Source organism: Garra rufa, chromosome 14, assembly GCF_049309525.1.
Source record: "Garra rufa chromosome 14, GarRuf1.0, whole genome shotgun sequence".
Classification (NCBI taxonomy): Eukaryota; Metazoa; Chordata; class Actinopteri; order Cypriniformes; family Cyprinidae; genus Garra; species Garra rufa.
In genome coordinates this window covers 25,988,573-26,003,143 of record NC_133374.1, presented here as the reverse complement: position 1 = coordinate 26,003,143, position 14,571 = coordinate 25,988,573, and the positions used below count along the sequence as shown (strand labels likewise).

Sequence of the window (14,571 nt, the reverse complement as noted above, 5' to 3'; positions counted from 1 at the left end):
TTTATTTTGAGTAAATTTTACTTGTACTTTTGTACTACATGTACTACAAATGTACTACATTTCAAAGCATGAGATTGTACTTTTTACTTCACTAAATTTCATAAAACATATTGTTACTCTTTATAATATATCACATGCTCCGAGACACAGAAGGAGTGTTTGATTCATGAACAAACTGATTCTTTTCAATGAACCTGTTAAATTTGTTCGCAAATCACACCAAGCGATTCATTCACGAATTGGACTGATCCGATTGCAGCTGTTCTCAAGTAGACAACTCACTGATTCAAATGAGCCGTTTAGAGCGAGTCTCACTTCCTGCAAATGTGGAAAAAATAAAGGGTCTCAAAAATTAATATGTGCAGTCTCACATGACCAGAGCAGTTTATTTCCTGTTTGTACCTTGAGAAGATGAAAGGCTAGTAAAGTATGTTAACATGAAGAAAAAGACTTTTGGTACACATTATCTTTAAGGTGTCTAGTATCAAAATATGAATTCACATACTGTATATTCAGTTTTGTTGAGTGTGGTCATAGAATGAGTAAACATGTTGATGGTTAAAGAAAGGTTTTGACAACACACTTACACTGTTTGAGTTTCCGCTCGCAGCCATCTTGCCAGTCAAGAGGTGTCGATTTCCAATGCAAGATGGATAGCTCCTAAAGCATATAAATGCACGGCTAATTTGTTGTTTTGTCGCAAGTGAAAAACAATATTAACTTTCTAGTTGTAAAAAGAGCCTCAAATAAGAAACAATACTAAAATCAAAAGCTGGAAAAGGCATGTGTGATCTCACATTCGGAGATCGACACCTCTTGACTGGCAAGAGGGCCGCGAGCGGAAACTCAAACAGTGTAAGTGTGTTGTTCAAAACCTTTCTTTTTAGTAAACTCTGTGTACACAAACAATGTTCTCAATGCTCGAGTTCATGTGTAGAGACCCAGGCGATACTTCAAGCAAAGTTTCATGGTGTGTCGAGCCTTCTTAGTGTTGTAAAAATATCGATTTTGATGCGCTCAAAATGTATGCCCCTAGTACTCCCATTCACCGGCCACTGACCACAATACTAAATCACGGTCAATCTCAAAAACGGCTCGTTTGTCGTAATTATGCTTTTAGATATAAGTTTGTCTCGTTTCCATACAAAAAAAAAAAAAAAAAAACAGGTGTCAGTATTTTGTCCTGTCCTGTTCTGTTTTCCTAGTGTTTTTCCCCCCATGTTTCATAGTCATTTTGGTTTAGTCCTTGTCTCCCCCTTTTGGTTCATGATCAGTTGGTTTAGTCTTGCCCATATTTGTATTTCCCCGTCGTTATCCTTGTTATCTCATTTGTAACCACACCCCTGTTTCAGTGTATATAAGTCTGTGTCTGCTCACTCCCCTTTGTCAGTCTATAATGTTACTTCAGTCTGGTTTTTGTTATGTTTCCCTTTGTTTTCAATAAATACCCGTTTTACTTTTACTCCAGTTCCTGACTCTCCATCTCCACTCCTCATCCTGCTATATCTGTGACACCAGGTTGCATTTTGGCAACAGTTATAATTTAACACACATTTAACACAAAGTAACACAAAATGTGCTAAAATAGACATAACACAAACAATGTGTTAAAAATTAACACATCCTTTTTGTGAGTGTGTGCATTTTTATTTGTCTAGTCCTTACTGCATTTGATTTACAATGAACAGATTCACTTAGATTATTCAAACACTGTGCAAGCACTTGATTAAAAAAAAAAATAATAAAAATTCCTCATTATTATTTGTATGGTTGAGGCTAAGAGGTAAATCATACTGTATCACGTGAAGAATTGTGCCAGATCTGAAGAACGAAGGAGTCTGATGTTTATAGTCTCATAACATTAATTTGTATTCATCTGTTATACATGAAATTACATATAAAACTTTAAAATTTTCATTTTAATCTATAAAAAAAAATTGATAGGCTTATTTTGTTTGCCTCCAAAAAAACGTTTTATTTAACCAGTGGGTGGTACTTGCTTGGAAAGCTGTTCTTTGTTTGCGAAATTATCTGTTTGCATCACCTTTCATAAATTGGGAGTGCAGCTATATAAATATTTCCACTTGTTTGCATTTTGGTTGCTGACACACATAAGCTTGTGACTAATAGACTAAGCGCTGTCTTTGGCACAGTCATCAATGAAAAACATTACATTACATTACATACATACATACATACATACATAAATAAGAAAGAAATCAGGAAAAAAAACATTTATAATATGTTAAGCAGGAAGTGGGAAGAAATACACCTCACTAATTGTCCAGTCTGTTACTGAATCATCAAGTTGGAGGTTTAGTGTTTCAGAAATAAAGGTTTTCCTCAACCCATCCCACATTATTCCAAATACACCTGTGAGAATCCACACCCTCTCAAGCATAGTAAATGCCATGAGTCTTTATCCATGTGCGACACAATCCCAATATGTTTCAAAACTTGGTTTTAGGGCTTTTGATAATGTATTCATCAAAAATTAAAAAAGAGCAATGTCCCACTGAATGTAATTTAGCACATTTCTGGGGCACATTCCTTTGTGAAACAGAAAGGTTCTTCAGATGTTAAAGGTTCTTTATGGAATCATTTAGACAAAACAAGGTTATTCTATGGCATTGTGATGCACCTTTATTTTTAAGAGTGTACTATTAAACATTTGCAGTACTTTTACTGTGGTCTTCATTTTATTTTATTTTATTTTATTTTATTTTATTTTAGTGTTTGCGTTAATTTTATTGTTCATAATGCATAAAATTCCCAAGTGTTACATAACTCGAATGATTAATACAGCTTGTTTGTCAAAGTAATCTTTGCAAACAACAACAAAAAAGTTAAACTCATTCTTTGTTCTTTGTCTCTGTCCAACTGCTTGTTACACATGTGTCAATCCCAAATTATCCAACTCCTCATACCAGTTGCTCAACTGTCCTTCCCTCGGTGTGGTAGGACAGGGAGTGTATAAAGGTGCGCTCTTGTATGATGGGATCAGTGGGCGAGTTTTTTGCGTATGTGCCAGACTAACTATTCAGGATGCTGCTGTCGTTACTGACAACGCCGCTGTTGCTGCTGCTGCAATGCTCGTTAACGAGTGGAGCCACCGATCCGTAAGAACATTTATGATTATTATCTTAACAAATACTAGATAACAGAAGGAAGTTTACTACTTTAAAAATGTACTTAAAATATAATAATATAATACAAAAAAGTATCATAAGCTCACCAAGACTGCATCCAAAATTCTGTAAAAATTATAATATTGTGAAATATTGTTACACTTTAATAGATCTGTTTTCTATTAGAATATTGAAATTTCAATTTTCTTTGATGCAAAGTTTTCAGAATCACACAATTGTTTAGAAATCATGCTGATTTTCCGCTCAAGAAACATTTATTTTTATAGTGTTGAACAAATAACAGTACTGCTTAATATTTTTGTAAAATAAAATAAGTAAGGACAAATTAAGTATATCAAAACTGTACATCACAAAGAAGTGATGTTTATTGTTACAGAATGTTTCCTATAAATGCTGTTCTTTTAAACTTTGTGCTTATCTAAGAATCAAATACATGCTTTTTCACAAATAGTATTAATTAGCAAAATGTTGATAATAAGAACTATTTTTAATTATCGAGCACCAATAATTGATAAAAATTGAGTAGCGTCCACTCAGTTTTATTACAATGATTTGGATCATGTGACATTCAAGACTGCAGAAATGGCTTTTGAAAATTCAGCTTTGGTCACCACAGGGATAAATAACTTTTTACAGTATAACAAACTAGAAAATAATTTTTTATTGTAATATTATTTCATTTTATTACTGTTTTTACTGCATTTTTAATCGAATAAATGCAGCCTTAGAGACATCTTTAAAAAATATTAAAAATTATAATAATTCAAAAATAATTCAATAGTAGTCAAAAAGTAAAATATAAATTTTCTTATAATGTTATTTAAAATATATTGTAACATAACACTTTATGTATTGCTGGGTATAAAGTATATTGTAACATAACAATAGACTACATGTATTGCTGGGTAAATACAATATTTTTTCTTTTAACAAAGCATTTTATTGTCATTGTATGGTTTATGCATTTATGTTATGTATTTCTTTGTGCTTTGTTTTCTTTCAGCATATTCGTGGTGACAGTCACTTCCCAGGCAGTGAGTGGCAGCACAGAGACTCTGTGTGCACACATCAATGAGCCCAAAGAACCGTTGTCTATAGTGGTAACTTTGAGGACTGACAAACGCAACCTGACCATTCTACAACAGGGCTCCATTAAAAAGGATTTCTACAAATGTGTCCCTTTTAAGGTCAGTATACTCAATCTTGTGATGCTATGAGGTCATGGCCCTTCCCTACATCATGTCTGCAAAACACATAATTTTACATTAAGGTTAAAGAATCTATACATAATGAACTATAAAATATAGTTAATTTGCAAGTAAAAACCTTAAATTTATCATTCATCTTGTATATAGTTTTCAATTGTTCAACGATCCATGCAGTCTTGATGTTGCTTTTAAACCTACAGTCTATAGTCTGTAAGTGAAGTTATATTATTTTCTTGATTTTTATCTTTCAGGTCCCTGTAGTCACTGAGAAGTTTGTCAATGCATCCGTCGATGTTGTAATCCGAGGGGGCAAAACATTCCTGAACAAAACCACTAAGATCCTCATAAATCCTCCCCACCAATCCTCAAATCATATTTTCATCCAAACAGACAAGCCTATCTACAAGCCTGGACAAACAAGTAATACATCTCTTTGTAAATTATTCCAAAATAGTTTAAGTTGTCAGTACTCATTTGTTCTTATTAATATGAGCTTGTGAGTCTTTCTGTATTATACTTTATGTGTTTATATTCTGTCTAAAATTTTCTCTTCCCCAGTTAAATTTCGCATTGTGTCTGTGGATTCCAATGTATTGCCTCGCAATCAAGTGGTAAATTTAACTTATGTGAAAATTATTATTTTAGTTTTATTTTATTTTTAATTGAATTGATATATTGTTCTTAATGAAACTGAAATAACTTTCTTTTGTCTTTCTCTTGCAGTTTCGAACTGTAGAACTTCAGGTAAAATCCTTCAAGCAGTGATGACCATTTTATTGTTTGTTACTTTACTTGCAACTTGATTGCACTGTATGCTTTTTCATTATGTGCCACTGTTGTTTAGGACCCTTTTTCAAATCGCATTGCTCAGTGGTTGAATCGAACCACAAGGATTGGCATTTTGGATTTGTCCCACTCCATTTCTCCAGAAGCCACTCAGGGTTACTACACCATCAATGCTTGGGACGATAAAAACCAACAAGTATCACACAGCTTTGAAATGAAAGAATATGGTCAGAACCAGGATTCAACATTTGTCAGTCCAATACTGATCAGCTTTTAATGTGTACAATTAAAAAAAACTGTTATCCACATGTATTTTTTAGTTCTGCCAAAATATGAAGTGAACATCAATTTTCCATCCGTTATAACTGTGAAGGATAAAAAGGCCACTCTGACAGTTTGTGCAACGTAAGAATTTATTACAAATAATGTCTTTTTTTTTTTGCATATAAATGAGGTGCATTCCTGTGTTTCAGTGATATGTTCAGCCTGATAAAATACTTTTTTTTTTTTTTTTATTCTTTAGATACACCTTTGACAAGCCTGTGCTGGGGTCTGTGAATGCTAAAGTGTGTGTGCAGAGCTATGATTACAAACCTGGTTTCCCAAGCAAGCTTGATGTGTGCAAGAAATATTCAATGATGGTGCATTACCTTCTGCAGACACACAACTTAAAACTATTATAACTATTATTAACTATTATATAGTAGTAAAAGCTACTATTTTACACCATAGACAATCTCATTGTGAAAAAGAAAAAGAAGTGTAATTATTAAGTAACTTAATTGTATTGATGTGCACTTGTAATGTACTTCAAATCTTACAAGTAAATTTTTTAAACTACTTGAAAAGCCGAAAATAAAGCAATAAGCCACAAGAAGCCATGGTTTGCAGTGAATTTATAACAGCTAAGGGCGTTGTTAGACACAATGGGATCTATATTGCAACATACTGTAGAAGTCATTTTATTCTTGTTCATTCAGACCGACAAGACCGGCTGTGGATCTCGGGTGATAAATGTGACTGAATTTGGCTTGCCTTCAGGAGGATCTTTCCAAGTGAATTGTAACATGACAGAGTCTAGAACAGGTAAGAGTGTAAAACAGCGGTTCCCTATCAGTCGGTCTCTCCGAGACTGATGAATTGGGATCTCGCTTAGAGAGACCAATCCACTTCAAGTAAACTAAACGAGCCAATTCACATTGACATGTGATGATTGCATCCAGCTGCCACTGATCATAGCTCGAGTATAAATGGGTAGCTGATGCAGCGCATTGTTAGCTTAGAAGCACAGAAGCAGACTGAGGCCTCAAACACATCCTGCCCCGGCGTGCAGCTTCTGCCTCCACCCGGCCGCCAGGGCAGCACCTCAGCCTGCTCTTCAACGAGAGCGGCCCCTACGTCTGCCCCCGCTCCCCCGCCGCACCAGCGGCAGCCTTCAGCAGTGTTCTGCCGTGAAGCCAGGCGTAGCAGGCCACCCCGCCTGTCCTAGTCCCCGTCAAACCTGGCGGCAAGCGGAACAGCAAGAGGCCCCAGGATGGGTGACCCAAAGAGGGAGGAAGCTGTTCCTGGGAGAGGGTGAATGCGCCTCTCCCTCTCCCTCCGGGTGGAGAATCTTTTTTTTTTTTTTCAGAAAAATCTTGACAATAGAGTGGTTCCCTCTATCTCTGGGCCTTTAGAGGGGACAGAGAGTGTTGAAAGGGCCAACCCTGGACTTTACTTACCCTCCCCTCTCGCCAGTGAGCAGCGGTGGGCGGTTCGAGAGTGCTGAAAAATGTACTACTCTTGCACCATCTGCCAAAATGCAGACCACACCATCAGACCATCAGACTCGGCTATGCGATTCAGTTCGCATGGCACCCTCCCAAATTCAGAGGCATCCACTTCACCTCAGTGAAGGCCGCAGACCTGCTGGCAAAGGAAGGGATGTTTTACAGCCGGGCTTTTACAGCCCTTACTTCATAGTACCCAGGAAAGGCGGTGGGTTACGGCCGATCTTGGATCTGCGCATTTTGAACCAAGCTCTTCACAGGCTACCGTTCAACACGCAGAGACACATCTTCAGATGTGTCCGCCCCCAAGATTGGTTTGCAGCGATCGACCTGAAGGACGCGTACTTTCCTGTTTTAATCCTTCCACGCCACAGACCATTTCTGCAGTTTGCGTTCGAAGGTTGAGTATATCAATACAAAGTCCTGCCCTTCGGGCTCTCCCTGTCGCCCTGTGTCTTTACGAAAGTCACGGAGGCAGCCCTTGCTCCCCTCAGAGAGCATGGCATCCGCATACTCAACTACCTCGATGACTGGCTTATATTGGCTCAGTCTCAGGATAAGTTGTGCGGTCACAGGGACATGTTGCAAGCGCACCTCAGCCGATTGGGTCTTTGGGTCAACTGGGAAAAGAGCAAACTCTCCCCGACACAGAGGATCTCTTTTCTCGGTATGGAGTTGGACTCCCTCAAGCCGTGCAGCCGACAAACTGTCATGAGCTGCGCTCCATGGAGAGTGGAGACTCCATCCCCAGACAGCCCAGCTCAGCTGGCCATGGGGCCGGTGCAAATATGCATTTCACCCAGTGAGCCTTCTCGCACAAACACTGTGCAAGATTAGGGAGGACGAGGAGCAGGCACCCTACTGGCCCATTCGGACCTAGTTCCCGAAACTAATGCTCCTTGTGACAGCCCCTCCCTGGCGGATTCCTCTGAGGAAGGATCTACTGACTCAGAGAGGGGGCACCCTGTGGCACCCATGTCCAGACCTCTGGAAACTACATGTCTGGTCCCTGGATGGGATGCGGAGGTTCTAGGTGGCCTACCCCAAGGAGTGGTAGATACCATCAATTCGGCAAAAGTCCAGTGTACGAGACACGCTTATGCCTTGAAGTGGAACCTGTTCGTCGAGTGGTGTTCCTCTCACCGAAAGGACCCCCAAAGATGCCTGATCAGAGTCGTGCTGTCCTTCTTGCAGCAGAGGTTGGAGCGAAGGCTGTCTCCCTCCACCCTTGAAGTCTATGTGGCTGCTATTGCTGCACACCCCATAGAAGGAAAGTCGGTGGGGAAGCATGACCTGCTCATAAGGTTCTTAGGTTCTTAGCGCAGGAGGCGGAGAGACTAACTGATGGGGAACATCCCGGTTACGTATGTAACCCTCGTTCCCTGAAGGAGGAAACGGAGAAGTAACGTCCCCTTTTTCACACCTGCTGTACCACCGCTGAAAAGCCGGGCCTGGCTCAACTCCTCAGCGACAACCTAACTATGCGATGCAATCATCGCATGCCAATGTGCATTTGCTCGTTTAGTTGACATGAAGTGGATTGGTCTGTCTAAGCGAGAGCCCAATTCGTCAGTCTCCGATGTGACATCTCCGTTTCCTCCTTCAGGGAACGAGGGTTACATACATAACCAAGACGTTATCCATTTTTATTTTCCAAAATAGAGTAATGACACATGGTCTTTTTTTTCTTCAGGGATAACTATGCAGGGTTCTACCTCAGCTGTGTTTATCCATGATTATGCCTATGTTCATTTTAAGGACACACCAGATACATACAGGCCTGACATGATCTTCAAGGGAAAGGTAACAGCTAGCTTGAGGTCATTTGCTACTAAATATTGAGCGAATGCTCTAAAAGTAACTCTACAGTCCATGTGTTTTTACAACCATCTTTATAAAAAGTTACTAACTGTACCTGTTATTTTTGCCAGACTTTGTAAAATGCATCATTGATAAACAACCTATTTAGCAGTTAGCATAGCTATATTGTGTACAGGAAGTGTTGCTTAGTTACAAAGTGAGTGAATAATTTTGTCTTTCTCCACTTTCTCCAACTTTTTTTTTTATTATTTACAGGTTGTGGTCACTACTTCACAGTCCAGACCAATGAAAAATGAGCCAGTGATTGTATATGCACTTTATGGTGGTAAAAATGTCAGTGTGACACTGACGACAGACATCAGTGGTACTGCCGACTTCTTCTTCAATACTAATGATTGGTCAGAAGAAACCGTGCAATTATGGGTTAGTGGCGTTTTTTATAACATGATGTCTGTGTATCTAATCTGGGTGTACTGATGATTTGCAAACTTTTTTTTAGGCCAAACATAAGGGAGGTAAAGACCGGCCTGATTTTGAGGCTTATAGATATTATCCATCAGGCTCTCTCTACGTAAGACCCTTTCGCTCCAAAAGCAAAAGTTTCCTGAAGTTTCTTGATGATGAACATGGGGAACATGGGGACCGTGGAATAACGACCAGCTGTAACAGTAATGCAGAAGTGAAGATCAGTTACACCATTCAAGCCAGTGCACTGAAACCCGGCCAGACAAACCTGGATTTCATCTACATTGTATGTTTAACACTGACACTCTTTTTCATTTGTCCATCAATTGATTGGTCATTTGTTTTATTGCTCAATAAGCTCTTTGACTTTTTTTTATTTTTATTATTATTTTTTATTTTTATTTTTAAAGTAAGCATGATATACCAAGTACAGTACCATATAGGTTATTAGCCAATATTAAAGATGTATTTGATTATCTGTGTAGGTTTATATTGGAACCTTTTATTGGTTTATATTGGAAACTTTCCCAGTTGTTACATTTAGATCAATGCCCACTTACACAAACACTAAAATTGTAATAAGATTGTTTAAAATTATTTTTTTTTGGGTAATCTCAAAATATAAAAATTATTAGGAAGGCTGCACTTAATTTTAATATCTGTCATTACCTTTTTGGTAGAGAAAACAGAATGTTGAATCTTGTAGCTATTACACAAGGAGAAAAGAATATGAAAAAATGCTGTCCTAGTAAAGCTGTAGAACTCCATGGCATTACATACATTGTCATACAGTAATTATCTGCCTGCACTCCAGGTCTTGTCAAGAGCCAACTTGGTTCAAAATGGTCGTCTGGTTGAGAAAGTGAACACCGGAAATGGTGCAGGTACACAGCTCTTTTACATAAGCAATCACTTATCTAAGTGTATTTTTATGGTCTGTGTACATTGTGCTTCATTCAGCGTGTGCCTTTTTTGTTTTCATACATTTTCTCTCTTTTTCATAAAAGAAATTAAAGGAAAACTGACATTCATTTTGGCGAATGCAACCACTCTGGCTCCATACGTTCAAGTGGTGGTTTACACAGTTCTTCCCAATGGAGAAACGCTAGCGAACAGTATGGATTTACCCATTCAGGATTGTTTGGTCAGAAAATAACACATTAAATCTCATTTCAACACTCAATGTGCCCTTCAAGCTTTTATGTATTTTTTTGTTTTGTTTTGTTATTATTAATGTGTGATGAGAGTGTGCCTGTGCTTTTATAGATGACCATGGGCTTCTCGACTCCCACTGCACTGCCTGGAGAGAAGATATCTCTTAACCTGAAAGCCAATCCTGGCTCCCTATGCTCTGTGCGGGCAATTGATCAAAGTTTGCTGCTGTTGAGACCAGATGTCGAGCTGGATGCCACTGCTGTATGTTACACCATAACTTACATTACAACTACAACAAATATAAATATATACATTATAAATAATATATTATTTGTCATACAGCCTGAAATCAAACCCTATTCCAAATAACTTTTCCATCTTAATTTACAATTTCGGTCTTACATCAAACCAATGAAAGAAAGAACACAACAGTTAATAAACTAGAATAACATGGTTGGAAAAGTCATCAGCCCCTTGATTTAATCCTTTGTAGAGCCACATTTTGCTTTATTTACAGTCATCAGTCTCTGTACTAGCTTTGCACACCTTGATTAGAGAATATTTGCTCATTCTTCCTTGCAGAATTGCCCAAATTCAGCCAAATTCTGTGGAGCACGGCAATGGACTGCTCTCTTCAAATTCATCCACAGATTTTTGATTGGATTCAAGTCAGGGCTTTGAATTGGCCACTCAAGGACATTCACCTTCTTATCCTTAATCCATTTTGTTGTTGTTTTTGCAGTATGTTTCGGGTCATTGTTGTGTTGTAAGGTAAATGACCTGCCCATCTTCAGCAGTCTAGCAGAGGGACGCAGGTTTTCCTCAAGAATTTGGATGTACTTGGCAGCATCCATTTTCCCTTAATCCTGACCAATCACCCAGTCCCAGCTGAAGAGAAACACCCCTACTACATAATGCTGCCACTACCATGCTTCACAGTAGGTGTGCTGAGTTTTGGGTGGTGTGCTGTGTTTGCTTTTGGCCAAACATAGCGCTTGGAGTTCAGTCCAAAAAGGTCTATTTTGGTCTCATCAGACCATAGCACCTTTTGCCAGAAGGTATCAGATTCTTCCATTCGTGTTTTTGCATAGGCTTCTTTAGTGCCACCCTGCCATACAGGCCAGATTTTGTAAAGCTTGGGAGATAGTTGTCACATGTACAGACAGACCAGACCCAGCCATAAAGCCTTGTAAGTCATTCAAAGTTGCCTTTGGCCACCTGGCAGCTTCTCTTATCAATGTCCTTCTGGCTCTGTCATCCACTTTGGACAGACAGCCTGATCTAAGCAATGTGTTGGTGATGCCATACGCTTTCCACTTCTTAATGATGCTCTGAACAGTACTCCGAAGGATAGCTAAAGCCTTTGTAATGTTTTTGTAGCCTTCCCGTAACTTGTGCCTTTCTACAACTTTATCTCAGAGGTGTTTTGAAAGCACTTTCCCAACCATGGTGAATTCTTTGCCATACCATGCACTACTAACAGTGGAATCTTTAAGAAACAGCTCGTTTTATTCTGAAGTAATCAACACTAGTACTATTGATGTCAGGTGGGGCAATTAGCCTGGTGTTTAATCTGGAAGTTGATTGCTTGCACCTGAGTATAATGATTTTCTATAGGCACAGTTTATATTACATGTTTAATTAAAATACATTAAGATTTGATAAATTAAAAAAAAAAAAAGAACAGGGTAACGTGGGACACTTTTAGCAATTTTGACTTTTCTATCATATTTATAAAGCCAACACAATTAATTAAAATCTAATATAATTATGGAATTCCCAAGTGGTTGGCTCATTAAATCAGAAGAAATTTTTCAGAGATTGTACTTAAATGGGAAATGGCACATATATAAGTGCTCCTTATGCCAAATTGTTTAATAATTTGTGGACTTCCTAATAATTTGTGGACTTTCCTAAGAACTTGTAACGTGCTATAAACTAGGTTTTCATATAAAAAAAAATGATTATGGACACAGCAGTTTAATGTAATGCTTTTTTGAGTGATTATTAGGAGATTGCATTGTCAGGCATACAGATCAATATCTGTCATTATCTTGCAGGTCTCTCGAAAGTTACCAGTCGATAGTTCTTCAGGTTGCTCATACAACACTGAGGAGCCTTACACCTGTCCATATCCCTATTTCCCCCACTATGGCAATAGAAATGATATCTACAACATCTTTATAGTAAGATACACAATGTCTTCTATTTCTTATTTCAGGGAACTTCCAGTGCCATGTCTCTCACTGTATACTATCATACACACAGTTATATAACACTTCTTTTTACTTAGGGAGTTGGAATCAATATTGTTACCAACACTGATGTTAAAGCACCTGCTGTTTATGATATTAATGCGAATATGTTGAAGAAGGAATGTAAGTATGATTTTGAGTTTAGATTTTTTTTTTTAAGAGATTTGGAAATGTGACTGTATTTACAAACCATCAATTTAAGCAGCTCATGTGGGTGATGTTGGTCCATTGAACATGGCTGTACTGGAGCTGGAATTAGGTTCAAATGTAGAAAAACTTACCCAGATCCGCAAATCCTTTCCAGAAACCTGGATATGGGATCTTATACCTGTGGGGTATGTATCTTACACCATGACATTACTGTATTTATACAGTACAGTCCTTTTTAATTATGCAGAAAAAAAAATAATATTTAAAAATAAATACTGATTCAGTGCATTTTTTTACTTTTTAAAATCCAAAATTCATGTTTTTTCTTTCATCAGGAAATCAGGATCTGTGAACATTGCAAAGACTGTCCCGGACTCCATCACTAAATGGGCAGTAGGGGCTTTTTGTACATCTTCTGTCGGGTTTAGAGTGGCCTCCAAAACTGATCTCACTGTTTTCAAGCCCTTCTTTGTGAGCCTCGCTCTTCCTTACTCTATTATGCGTGAGGACACTTTCATTCTCAAAGCCACTGTATTCAACTACCTCCCCAAATGTATCATGGTAAGCCTCTTTAATGTGTTTACATGCTCATCCTGGAGCGATTTTGCAAGCATTTGTAATAAAACCATTTCCTGCAGGCTGCCACTGTACAAATCTCTGTCTTTTCATAAAGGTGAAGGTCACGCTGTCAAACTCATCGCAGTTCACTGCTCAGCCATGCAAAGGCTGCACATACACTCAGTGTGTTTGCTCTGAAGAGAGCAAAATCTTCCGGTGGATTGTTACACCCTCTGAACTGGGTAAGCCAGATACTTTGACTTCTATATCAGCAAAAACAAACAAAAAATTCATTTTTATTTCAATTTGCTTCCCCAAACTGAAAGGTTTATTTTACTTTCTTACCAGGACATGTTATTTTGCCTACAATAGGAATGTCTAAAAGGAATAGTTTATCCAAAAATGAAAATTCTGTCATCATTTACTTACCCTCATGTCATTCCAAACCTGTATGAATTTCTTTTTTCTGCCGATATAAAGAATATTTTGATGTTGAATGTTGGTTAGCAAACACATAATGGAAGTCAATGGGAACTAAAACTGGTTACTGACTTTCTTCAAAATATTTTATTCGCAGAACAAAGAAAGAAATACAGGTTTGGAATGCTATGGAGTTGAGTAAATGATGGGAGAATTTTATTTTTAGGTGAATTCTCCTTTTCCCACTTACTACCTTGACTGTCACAGACTTGTTTATTATTGCAGGCACCAGGGGTACTTTGTTACTTCTGTGACTTAAATCCACTGACATGTCTGTGTGTTTAACAGGAAATGTGAGCATTACAGTGCGTGCTGAGGCGGTTAAGAGCCAAGAACTCTGTGACAATGAAGTGGTGACTTTGCCGGACAGAGGCAGAGTTGATACTGTGGTGCATAGCGTTCTGGTGAAGATGCCTTTACTCAGGGGTTAAATTGGGATTTAAGCCCTCCATACTTTCTTGTATTAAAATCTTATTGTTTTATTTCTTTAATCAAAAATAATGCATTTCTGCATTATGAACTTTATTTGCTATAAAAAAGTCAATTTGTCACAAATGTGTGTCCTGTCATCATTTACTATCTATATTTATTATTACTCTACATATGCAAACGTATGGATCTTAAAAGAATAACCTATGCCTAATATAAGTGAATATTAGTCAAATGTTAAATCCTAATTTCAAGTTTTAAATCTTTCCTAACCCAATTACTGTGTTTTTGATAAAATGCACAATTGCAGATGCACAATCGGTGTCTGTTTTCCTGTCTGTAATCC

At 37.9% G+C, this 14,571-nt stretch overlaps 1 pseudogene; it reads left to right on the top strand.

Annotated features, from left to right (window-relative positions):
- Positions 1-3,045: 3,045 nt before the first annotated feature.
- Positions 3,046-14,227, top strand: LOC141284351 (alpha-2-macroglobulin-like protein 1; annotated as a pseudogene).
- The last annotated feature ends 344 nt before the right edge of the window (positions 14,228-14,571 follow it).